This window comes from Ambystoma mexicanum, chromosome 12 (assembly GCF_040938575.1).
Source record: "Ambystoma mexicanum isolate Mex_15411 chromosome 12, UKY_AmexF1_1, whole genome shotgun sequence".
Lineage (NCBI taxonomy): Eukaryota > Metazoa > Chordata > Amphibia > Caudata > Ambystomatidae > Ambystoma > Ambystoma mexicanum.
The window spans coordinates 882,788,047-882,801,532 of NC_090936.1; positions in this window are offsets into that span (position 1 = coordinate 882,788,047).

The following is a 13,486-nucleotide window of genomic DNA, read 5'->3' on the forward strand; positions in this document are numbered from 1 at the left end:
AGCATTTAGCATTTCCCATTTGGGTCTCTCGGGCTCCCCACGGGGAGCACGAGAGCCCCAAATGGGAAATCAGCTGCAGGTAGAAACACTACGCGGCATGTAAACATAACCGCGTGTGTTTCTGCCTGCTGTGGCTTTCACTTTGGGTCTCCAGCCCGGAAAACTTAGAAAAAAAACCGCAGCTAGTGCTTATTTTTTGAAAAAAAATAAATAGCACTTACCGAGATTCAGCTGCAGCTCTCCTGCTCTGGTCTCCGGTCCCCGTCCTCCGCCTACAGCACTAATGAAGGGAAAGCCACCCAGCGGTAGCCTTTGTTTACAACAGCTGGCTGGCTTTTCCTTCATTAGTGCCGCAAAAGCAAAAGCCAGCACAGGAGGGCCTCCATTTCACAAAATGGATGCGCCCATGTGCTTGCTTTTGCGAATTTTGAGCTTGAATAGCTCAACATTTTACATAGGAAGTTTTAAAACGGAGAATGCTAGTATTTTTTTTTTATGTTGCCTATTTATTTTTTAAATACAAATTTTTACTAGACCATCCCTTTAAATTCTGTTCACTTTGAAGTCATGTACATGAACTGCATTGTTGTTAAGGCAGCGATTTTGAACAAATTAAGGGATCCATAGACATGTCCTACAGTAGAAGGCTACATGGGTAGCTCAGCAGGGGGAGTGACTGTTGCTAAGATGTTATATATTTAAAACTGGCTGTATTAAAAAACACAAGTGCTATAAAATGTGTTCGGCCAGGTGATGGTTTGGTAGTTTGCTTATATTCAGGGCAGGGGTGAGGGAATTTCTGCATCAATAGAGAAAATCAAAAGCTGGCATGCATGAACCCACAGTTAAATTTCCTAATAACTTCTGTCAGCATAATAGAAGCATTTATTAGTAATTAAGCAGGTGTACAAGCATATAACAGCTTTAGAAGTTTACCCTCTGATAATGCACAAAGGAAGGGGCACAAAAATCACAGGGTATTTGTGTGGTAGTCTGACAAAAAAAATAAACACATCTTAACGAAAACTAGTGAATGGAAGTTTAAGAGCATGTTTCGGTTTGGAAAGATCTTTTTTTCTTTTTCTAGACAAGTGTAAGATGCACATTTGGAAAACAATAGTGTGCCCAGCATGTAGGTAGCCTGCTTCAGTGATGGCCTCCACCCCAGTGATATTCATGGCCCATTGATTCCTGTGGTGTCCCTTTCAGGCCGGAAGAAAGACCTCAAGCTAGGCAAAGAAAGCCTGCAAACGCGCGAATGACAGCTGAGCTAAGGAGCACCTTTGAGGCTCCTGGATAGAGTTATTTGCCAGAGGGTGGGTGGTTAGCAGAGGCGTTGCTAGGCGGGGTGGGCTTAGGAGGCTATAGTGCCGGGTCTTTTGGTTGTAGCCCCGGATAGAATCTCAGGGTCTACAACCAAAAGGCTAACTAGTCCCGACAATCCTGACATTGGTATAGCTCTGGATCTTTTCCAGACCTAGCAACACCCCTGGTGGTTAGGCCACCAATTCGGGTCGGCAAAGCAGCCAGCAGGGGGGCAAATGTCCCTCTAGGAAACCGGTGTGATGCATAAAAAGCATGCTTGAAAGATTTCTACATGCTTATCATGCATGCTTTTCACGATCGGCGTCCCCCTCTGTGGTACAACTGAGTGCAGCACGGAAGAGAAAGGTGTGTGTAGTTCTGCTCACTAGACTTTTCTCTTAATTATCTGCCCAATGCTGAACCCCTAAAGCCCCACTTCTGAACTGGCATACTTGCCTTGTACGATCCCACGCGCCTTGTCCCGCTTTGTAACTAAAGCTACAGAAGTGAACCCTCCCAGGAGGCTGGGAGGCAGCAATGTTATGCTCGTTAACTCCACGTGAGAGCACGCCCAGTGCATGTTTACATTTGGAAAACGGTGCTTACATGGTTCTGCAAAATCTCAATTATCCCTGAGTTATGACAGTGTAATCTCCTGCCCACATGTTTGGTAGTATTTGTGATGTGAACTTTGGTTGGCATCCTCGAGCGCTCTGAAACCTCCATGTGCTTCATAGTCTCATTGACCCCGAGCTGACTTTGAGGCAAGGTATTCCGTCTACCAGCTAAGGCGTGTGCCCTTTTTACTTTCCACATCTACATTTAACGACATCCAAACTCCAACTGTGTATTATAGGATGCTTAGTGTAGGGTGACCAGACGTCCTGGTTTTGCCGGGACTGTCCCGGTATTTGGTGCTCCATCCCTCTTTCTCAAGATTATTTTCCCATTGGAAACTGCAGTGGTCCCCGTTTTTTGTAGGAGGTCTTCATAGCTGGCAGGCAGGAACGCAATGTAGTGCCTTGACAGTCACTTTCAAGAGTTAGTCCTACTTTTATGTTAGTTGCCCTATCCGTTTTTAAATCTGGTCACCCTAGCTTAGTGGGGCATGTCACTGTGTGTGCATGTGTGTATCCCTGTGTTTGAATCACATGCTTGTAAAAATAAACGTACATTTTGGTAAACCTCCAGCCACTACGCAGCACCCTCCATCCTCATCACTTGCTCCCGCCCCCTCGCCTGCTTTCCTCCTCAGTGCTACGGCCACCAGCTGCCGAGTTCCTGGTTCCTTTGGCAGTCTGCACTCTGCACACCGGGAAGACTAGAACACAGCATGGTAGGCTTTTAGGCAAACATTTTGTGTCAGAGGCTTCCAGGTATGGGCTCTGCAGACTGCAAGCGCTTGAGTCAGTTTCTGAATAAGAGGGAGAGTAGTGTGATATTTGGTGTTAATCTGGTAAGTGGAGTCGGTGTTCAGGAAAGTAGTTTGGTTTGGGTGAGTGTTAAATACATGTATTTAATGTATTAATTTATTGTGTGATTGTTGACATGGATGGTATGAGCATTTGATTAAATTATATTTAACTCCAATAGATTTGAAGTTGTCTTTCTGTCAAGAAACCAATCAAAACTAACTGGGTAGAGGTCTTGTGACCACTTCAGGTGGCTATGAAAATGCTATTCAAGGGCGACTTGGAGTAATCATGTCCTTTGTTTGTCCCTCCAAATCAGACAATATAAATGAACTAATGGCCTTTGGGGAGCCAGAAGCAACCAAGCTCAAGAGGGAAGAGAGACCAAGGGAGGTTTGGTACTAGAGCCACAGCCAGCAGAAGGCTCAGCATCAGCCCCAGCTCTGAGGGGAGACCTTTCACTCATATAAAGGGAAATAAACAATGAAATGCCCAGTTTTAAAGCAGACCTAGCAAAAACGGCAGCCGATCTAAATACCAACACCGCTCATGTGGTGAAACCGGATGAAAGAGTGGAAATGGTCAACAAACAGGAAGTTATGCATACAAGGATGCTGGCAGAAGAACACAAATGGTTTAATGAAAAACAGATAGATATAGGCAACACAATAGTCCTAATATGGTAATTCTTCATTCAGCCTCTAATGATGAGCTTGAAGATTATGTGGCTAGACTGTTCCTCGAAATAATCCAAGACCTAATTTTTCTAAATCAATTTTATACATGATTCACTTGTAGCAGAAGTTGAAGGGATTTGCTCATGATGCAATAACCATAGTTAATTGCTTCTGGGGGAAACAGGCAATGATGACCAAAGTGAGAATTTGGGTGGAACATTAATGTAGAGGGAACAAAATAAAACTTCTGCAACATATGTCACATGCTACACTTATAGGTCCGAGGGATTTGAGAAAGATCTGGGATTTTCTTTATATTCAAAAGAGTGTATTTCATGTCATCGTCACAGGATGAAGCGCCAATATTAAAGTTTACAGACAGGTCATTGATGCATAGAAATTGAGTAATCACCATGTCAGAATTTGTATTTCCAATGAGGAAAGCATTAAAGTGACCAGGAGGATAGTATATTGTGAAAGAGGTAAACAGGCATTAATAATTCACCTTAATTGGAAAAATGTGGATGTCATGAACTTTTTGTTGAGAATCAGTGTGAGGTAAGGTAATGTACTGGAAGGCTCTTTCATTTCATACTTTCATACTGTTGTTGCAAGGAACCATCACGAATCTGTGGGCATTTTAAGCCATAACAATAGTCTTTCATGTATGTTAAGAGGGAACATTTAAAGACATGGAGGATCTAATTACCACATTATTATTCTTTTATGGACATGGGTAGGAGGCTTAAGAAACTTTGGAAAGCGGTGGGGACGTTTGACGATCGGGAGGGAGGGGATTTGGTCTTGCGTTTATTCATGGAAGTATCATGAATCATGGTGGTATTAGCAGACTTCAGGGTGAAAAAAGGTAAACAGTAGCTACACTTGTGGAATGTTCAGGGACAAAACACGCCCCCCCCAAAATAAAATCGAGTCTGCAAAGCATTGTGGATTTGTGAACTGATGTTGTCTTACTCCAAAGACACACATTACTCATCAGCAGGTGGAGTCTTGACTAAAATCCAAATTATTTCGCATTAACTATTTTTCTTCTACTGAGGGGGAAATGAGAGCGTTGCCTATCTTTTTATGATCAGGTTTGAAACTCAAATGCAATCACATCTTTAGAGTTAAAGAGGGAATTAGAGTGTTAGGTCAACTGGTAGGTCATGCAGTTCCCCTCGCCAATATCTATGTGTCTGATTAGAACCAGGAGGTCAAAGACCCCCCCCCCCACCCACTTGACAGCTGCCTTTTCGGAATTCATTATTATTATGCACAATATTAACCCAGTGTGACATATGGAGGCACTTGCATTCAAAAGGTTTAGATTTCACATTCTATTCAGACATGCACAGGGGTTAATGATGTCTTATTGGGCTCAGGCTTGTTGGCAAATATGGAACAAGTTACTTACCTGTAACTGTTGTTCTCCAGCATGGGTCTGGCATGGATTCACATGCCGAGGATTCCCAGCCTGACGACGGGGAATATTCATGAGCATGTGAATCCATGCCAGACCCCATGCTGGAGAAATGCAAGGCTGGTATTGAGGAAAGAATATTATTGATAATGGAGATGGGTGTGGGCCCAAAGAATGGGTGGTTTTCTTGGCACCTCAATAAATGAATTTTAAAACACCTAATCCTTGCTGAAAACATACATAAGACCATTAAACAATATTTTGAAATAAAACCTGATAACGTGGGAATCAATCTGGGAAGTAGAAAAGGTTATGGTCAGGGGAGAGCCCCTTAAACTCACAATGTCCTTTAGGAAAGCCAATGAGAGGGCTACAGTGGAAATGGAAATGTTCCTGGCTAAACTATAGAGATGATGTAAGGAACGCAGATCTAACAAAGTACTTCGGCAGCTTAGGTTGATCAGGGGAAAGCTTTACTACCAGTAGAAATGAACTTATTCCCATCAGGACAAGGTAGTTTGGAGTGAGTGGGTGGTTATTTGTACAGCGCACACTGTTTTCGAATCTCCTGTCGTGCTGATCTTCTCACTTGGGGAGGCAGGTGGAACTGGGATTACACCTGACTTGTGAAAGTGTGAAATCTCAGGTGCTTGGACTTGAGCCCGAGATTAAAGAGAATACATATCCATTGTCTGACTGAAGAATGATGGCCTTCATGGGTTGCACACCAAAATTGGGAATGGCCATGAGACCGGAATCAGCAGATGGAAGAACTCTGAAAGGGCTGTTCCTAGAGACTGTATTGCATAGATAAACAGGAGAAGTGCCCCAGAGGGTTTTGCGAAGAAAGCAAACTGTCTTGAAACAAATTCTCTCAGTGGTTCTCACCTAATGTAGAGATCTCCTTTCAGCTGGATTGTGTTAAAAAATGATCCTAAAGTCACATCTTGGATCATCTGAAGATGGGAAAGAGCTGAGTTGGGATGGCTGCAATAAAGTGAATGGTAGTCGTTGAGATGGTAGTTACCCATTGTCCCTATGATGATGTGTCCTTCTTGATAATGTTAGCATGACAGACTTACAAATGTAATAGTCCAAATAGTTTGATCAGTGGGAACTTGGAGATATAGTCGACAGAAAGTAGGGAAGAAGTGATCCTAGGGCAAATTTGGTAATAAGAACCTTGGAGCCTATGACTAGAATGTGAATCTTGCTTTAATTAAATTGTAGGCAGCGTTTTGCTATCCAATTTTGGATTGTGTCAACACAGAGACTCAACTGAGAGAATGTGTCTGGAAATTTAGATAGGTGCATGGAAAGTACGGTGTCATCTGTATCACAATGATGCAGTGTTCAACTGTTGGACAATCCTACAAAGTGGATGAACCTAAATATAAATAGTAAGGAAAATGGAGTAGAGCCCTGGGGAACACCACAGATTATGGCGCCTGAAAGTACTTGCTGTGGCCCATCTGTGAGAAATCGAAGAAGCCATTGAGGAGTCAGTGGGGATAGATGAGCTTCCTTATACATATCATCGATCAAGATGTTGGGATTGTCCATATCGCATGTGTCAGAGAGATCAAACAGGCTGATTGCGGTGGGTGTATCTGAATCTGCTGCATCCAGATCATCATCCAATATGGTGAGAGCTGTTTCAGTCCCAGTTCTGGCATGAAAGTCTAACTAGAAGACATCAAGTATATTATTATTAGTGGGGATGTCTTGCTATTGGGTAGTAGTGGTGCCTTCTGGCAGTGTGGAGACCTGGCAGAGAATGGTGATGGGTATGTTATTGCTGGTGATGTGAGTATCCAGAGCTGGCTTCTTCAGCAATGACTGTATGAGGGCTTGCTTAGGAAGGAGGGGAATAGTGCTTCAGGGACGGATGAAGTTTTATAACTGTGTGTAGGAGAAAAGAGTTCAGGATACGAATGAACGAGGAAGGGATGGGGTCAGCAATGGAGTTCGTGGGTTTATTGGAGACGAGTAATCATTCCACCTGAGGCATTATATCAGAAGGAAATGGAAAGAATTTTAGCAGTGAAGAAATGGGTTGGCAAAATGTCATTGTAGGCACTCACCTCAAGGTGGCAGTGAAGTGATGAAGGCCCTTACATCAGAATATTTTAATAAAGGAGGGAAGACATTTATTGGTGGGTTAGAAAGACAGAGAGTTTGTGTGCTTGAGACAAGAGAATGTTTTGATCTGTCTTAAATAGTTCTCTGTATGTATTGGCCTGTGCTTAAATGCACTTGGAGGTGAAATGAGAGAACACTTTTTTGGTTGGCAAGATAGGTGTTTTTTGGTAGAAAGTCGGTATGTTCCTGAGGTGGTATTTATTTCCTTATTTTAAGTTTATTGACTTCCTGTGGATATTTTGCGCATCTTGAGGCAATTATTGAACCATGAAGATTTTCCTTTCTTGTTTTTTTGTTTTATTTTGGGGAGCCAAGTGATGAAAGCCATTTGTAGTGATGGGATTATTGTTGTTAGTCAAAATATCACAGGGAATCTTTCTGAGAGCTATATTAGGAAGGGGAGATAGCAGGGACACAGGTTATGCCTGGACAGACCCTTTAACTAGCAGAAGGCAATGGGTCACAGAAGAACATTGGTGGGGAACAATGTAATGGGCAATGCTTCTCAAAAAAGGTAAATGAAGGTGCTTTTACCAGATTACTGTTTTAGGGGTAGGGAAAAGATCCCTCAAAAACACAAGTGAGTAACAGATTTCTCATGAGAGAATAGTCAGAGAGTTTTCACATTGCTGAAAAAACATTCATGAGTGGGCCAGAGTGGAAATCAGAGAGAATGGTAAACATCTCTTAGAATGTGTAGCTGGTCTGTCATACAAAAGTCAATGGCTACCGATTCCAATTGAGTCCATTGGAAAATAGAGTCTGGGAAGTGTGTCGCAGAGGAGATGCATCATACTAAGATGGGGTGAGAGTTGTAGTTTGAAGGCTAGCAGATCACTGCCATTTGCATTGGGAGAGATGTCAAGGTGGGAAAAAGGAACATTATTGTAGGCAATGACACCCTCTGCCATGTGAGTGATTGGCCATCAAGGTGGAATAGTCATCTGGCACTAAGCAGTGAATAACAAATATACTAAGATCTGCTAGCCAGGATCCAGTGACACACATATTGCTAAGACTATTATTGATAATTAGGTTGTGAATTTCTCTGCCATGGACTACTGCAGATCTGTAGTTTGATTGGTCCAGGATATGCCCCGAGACTTACAGTTCTGGGTATGTGCCACATGGTATCTTGGGAAGGTCTTCCAGACCAATATTTTCAAATACTGTAATAGCTCTTAAGAAAGAGGAGGCGTGACTGGAGTGATTAGAGACAACTTGTCTTATGTGTATGGGTCAGGAGGTACAATGAACGAACCATTGGCAAACCTACCAGAAGGCCACATAATATGTCTTTTGTTCAACAGCTATTTCCTTCATACAAGACTTGCACAGCTGGACCCCACATGACGTAGAACAATTACAACACTTGGGTGTGCAAATCCAGCAGGGCATCCCCTAATGGGGTACCTCTTTGTACATGCCTACACAGCAATTTCAACAAATAAATATTAACCTGGTGTCATAATGCCCTGTTGACGGGGCATTCATGTTATAAAAAAATGATGTTGGGCTTGGTGGTCAACACCGGTGTCTGAATATGTGAACACGCGCACTGTTTGTGCAGAAAGCAAACGCTATCTGTGTGCTCCAGTTGGGTTATTACAGACTATGCCAATTCCAGATACCCGTTGGCACATTGTCTCCTTAGACTTTATCGCTGAGCTCCCACCAGTTGATCGTTATGACACTGTGCTGGTATGGGCAACTTCACCAAGATGGGCAACTTGTTTGTGAATCCCCACTGCAGCTGAGTTATCTTGGCTATTTCTTCAACATGTTTTTCGAACCAACTGCCTCCCAGCTGTCCTGACCTCTCACCGAGTGCCCCAGTTTGCATTGAGAGTCTGGAAGTTTCGTGCTTCCTTACTGGGAATAGATTTAGGTACTTGTCCTTCTACCACCGGCAAATGGATTGCAAAACTGAATGCATAAATCAAACATTACAGAAATATGCACACAATAACGCTTTCCTCTCGTCCCTAGCATTGTCTCAGTGTTATACCATTTAGTGGTTCCATCTGTGTATGCTTCCAGAATTCCTTCCTACGTTTTTCCTTGTCTCTGCAGATGGGGATGTTGCCTCTTTGATGCATTCTATGCATACTGGAGTTTTGGGTCCCCTGCAGAGCTCAGGATGCTTATAAAAGCCAGGCGTACGAACACTGCAGAGCATCTCCTGAGTAGAAGGTCATTGATAAGGAACAGATGGCCACTGAGCATCTATGGATACCTAGAACTCACAAGCTATTGCCCAGTTTATTGGTCCATACACAATGACATGCGTTCTGAACTTAGTTGCAGTTTGCCTTGCCATCCCTGAACTTTGTAAGATTTCCCTGTCTTCCACGTGTCTTTATTGAACTCCTGCATATGTGGGACTCGATTGACTGCTTGTCCCCTGCCTATACCTGTGAATAGTCCTGGTAAATATGAGTTGAAAGCTATATTGAACTTATGCATAGGGCATGGGAACTTTCATTACCTTGTGGACTGGAAGGGGCATGAGCTGGATGATTGACAAAGGAACGGGTGTGAAATGTACATGCACCTCGGTTGGTGGTTCGTTTTCAGCTGGGTTTCCTCTTTGGCCTTGTGGAGCTTGGCCTTTGTGGGTGGGTACCGCAGGATTTACTGCCGCACAATATAGACTTCTTGAACTTGTGGGTTTCTGCAGCAGTTCATGGATCACTGCCACAGAACTACAACCCGCATCGCCGCTTGATCTCTTCACGCAGCGGAAATATGCAGAAGCGTATGCGGGGTCCCCACCAGGGATTGCTGCCTATAAAGGCATACTGGTAAGTGACATTTGACAACTTGTGGACAATGAAAGTAATGTGGAACTTCCTTCTGTATATTTTCCCGTCCTCATTCCCTAGGGTCTACTGCTTGCAAACTATGATTATTTTTGTATCATCTGTGTGCTGTCATGATGGACTCCCTGATCTCTGAACCTAGTCAAGCTTGTGGATTGAGTGCTACTAGGTTTCTCGCCTGCCCTTTTCTTTTAAAGGTATATCACTCACACATATGCCCTACATAACATACCTCTAATTAAGAACCCTTATTAAACAGAACCTCTTTGTTTGTTTGAAGCTGGTAGAGACTTTCATTTATTACTCTACACCTTTGCGTTAATTCTCTGTCAATCGATTTTTTTGTGTTATCTGGGTGGTGGGCAAGTCGGTCTGAAGGGCCATCCTCGTGGACAACCAGACCCTGACAAAGAGAGATGGTGGCCATTCACCTGCGCTTGAAATCACGGGTGGTGTTGCTAGGTGATGTGGATTGGATGGTGGTATACTCTGGACATTCCAATGTCAGCAAGTTAGCAGCTCATGCTTAAACCTCGGCAAGCTAACATTGGCTCACACCTGGACATAACACGATGCATCTCAAGTTTCTCAATGTGGTGGGCACAACTTTCTTTCTTATTTTCGCTAGAGAGACAGGACAATTTCACTTACGGGAGAATAGCACACATTCCTTTTGCTACTGGCCCGTTTATCGATAGTTCACCAGATCACATAAAACTGCACAAAAAAGATATTTACCGCATAATTTATCTATGGATTAGCACCATTACAAATTGCATAAATTTTCGAGCATATAGAATTTTTTTGTACATTTTTCACTACAAATGTTCTCTTTGCTCATGTGTACCCCGGTGTTAGTGTAAGCTGGTGAAAGTGTGTTATCAATGTCCAAACAGTGTCATTCTTTAAATGTGTGTCTGTACCACCAACTTAATCCAGGGATTGTTTTCGGTCATCGTTGAAAATTAAATGGTTCCACCCAAACAAAATTATCTGTGCTGTCAAGTGAGGAATAAGGAGAGATGGTGGCGCCATCCATATGACCCAACCACTGTTAGGGAGCTAAAGCAACTCCAACGTAGCAATAAAAAGGCATCTTCAAGGCAAAGCATCTCTATTACGGCCGGAACATTGATTTGCTCTCTAATTGTTCTCAGAAATGATTCTCAGTAGTAAAGGTTATTGGATAGGTTTTTCACCCACTGCTGGAGATTCAGCTCAAATCTTGGCAAAGGGTGTTGGCATCAGTACAACCCCTGGACGGGCAGGTACCCTGGAAGGCTACTCCAGGAATATGTAATAGCAGGAAGTGAACGTACCTGCGCTGTACATGCAGGCTGCTCAGCATTCCAACCCCCTTTTAAACAAAACTCACCGAAAGTTCAGAAGTCTTCAAACGCCCTCAGGCAGAACAGAAGATGTAATATCTTAAACCAATACTAAGGTTCTCAAAGCGCCTAAATAGTTAGAAAAAAAGACCCTGAAACCCCCCCCCCCCGACCCCACGGCGCATACCTTCTACTAAACTTAATGGCAAAGAGCCAATAACGGCGGGAAGACTGATGCAGCGCCTTGCAGGCCCGTTTTCTCGCCTGCAAAGGAAAACTCCTGAGCAGACATCACTGCATGCAGTACCTATATTCTTTGCAAACCATGATGTCAAACTGTATTTCTGAAGCATGCAATGGTGCTTAGAAGCTCTTGCAAGCACCCTTCTCTTTTCCATGGTGTCTGGCATGACGCAGCTGCCTTGTCAGTCAACCGTTTAAAGGTCAAATGTCATTGTCTATTGCTCCACACCTGCACAAAGATGAGGACTAGCTTTTCTGTTCAAGCAGTCTGAAGGGTCAAGTAGCATTTTATTAACTTTTTCAATGTTTAAAGTAGATTGTTCAGGAGGCAAGACGCCAGCCCAGTGATTCCACATGTCTGAAGGGAGATTGGAGCATGCAAACCAACCTTCGTTACTGAGCTGTTTAAACATGCAATCCGAAATTAACTGCACCTGTTGTTATTACGTGTCTGCAGTTCCTCCAGTAAAACATGTTATCGTATTCCAGCCCAGCCGTCCTTTTCTTTCACTCTCCTTCTGTCTTTTCACTAATCTTGTTTTCTACGCTCAGCAAAATAAGCACACCAGGGAATCGTGCTGCTTCAATGTTACATTGTGTGCACTTAACTAATTTACCTAACAGTCATGTGATGCTCCAAACACTACAAGCGATAAAATGCTCCTCGCCCCAACACCTGTGCGTAGGGCTCCGCTCCTACGAGCTTGAGTGTGAGATTTTGGCACCGTACACAAACAGTTGGGCGACGGAGGCAGGCGCAGGGGAGTTTTCCAAGCAGCGAGTGCCTTAGTGGCAGGAAACATGCCACTTGCAATATGTATCAATCCTCGAGTGCCAAGGGGGCAGAATCCACAGGATAAGCTTTATCAACATTTGCAGAACTCTAAAACACTAAAGCAGAGCCTTTAGGGATAACTTGCGGGTGAGCCTAGAAGATCCAATTCACTGTACAGTTATAGTAAAGACCATAACCGGCAACACAAAGGGAGACCACACCAAAACAAATGAATATGGGGTAAGAACTCCAACAAGATCTATTAGCACTACTGTCAAAGCGACAAAGGATTTTGGTGCTTCACAGAGTGGTAGAAGATAACCAGGGACAAGAAATACAGAACTTCCACTAAAGAGAGGATCCGAGGTCCACTGTAAATTCACTCCAAGCCTTTAAGAAGCTTAAGGGACTCACAGCCTGTATCCGACTATATACTGCTTTGCTTTCTCAAATGCACTGCTCTCGCAAGCAGGCATCTGATTTCAGATTCAGATCAATGATGCCTAAGGCTCATTACCTGAGCCACAGCAATAGGTATCTTATGTACTGCAGAAAATAATGTTAGCACTGGTGCTAGGCCATAAAGACGGCATATGGAAACTAAAGGCACAATCACCATATACTATATTGACACGCAAGGTTCATTTTCCAAACAAGTCTGGTTTTATTCAAAGTTTCTCAGTTGGCAGACTGGGTCTCAACACCTCACGACGTGTGTTCCCAAACACCGTGAGATGTGAGCCCGCAAACAGCGCTCAAGCAGTAATATATATACATTAACAGTATCTTTTCGTGAAGGCAATTCGACCCGCCCTCATACATGTCATACAGGCTAGGGTTCGGTGATTGACAATAATGACAATTATGACACGTTATGACAAGTCTTCATTCAGTCTAAACATAGTTATTCTAGCAAAGGCAGCAGAGACAGCTTTCTGTTATGAGGAACATGGAGCTCTGGCTCGGTAAGCATATCTTGTTCTGAGCAGAGAAACATTCCATACTACGTTATCTGTGTGTTACGCCTCATGAGCTAAGGGTCAGATAGTTCTGAAGCAGAGAATACCCTTCTCTGCGAAGGAGCACTGCTAGGAGACTATAATTCATGTTTAATAGCCTGTTACAGCAGTGCTTGCAAGACAAACCGGCACCTGGACTAACTGATTAGATGTGGCTTCTGCTTGACCTCAAGGACTTAGTGAGAGAGGAAAACAATGTATTTCTGCATAGTTTGACATTCCTTTCTGTGTTAGCATTTCAGAGTTCAAGCCGTGGCCTTCCACTGTGTGCGATTATAAAGCATAGAATATGTTTGCAAAGAGTTTAACAGATAAAAGCAAAAAAGCAAATGCCCGACAT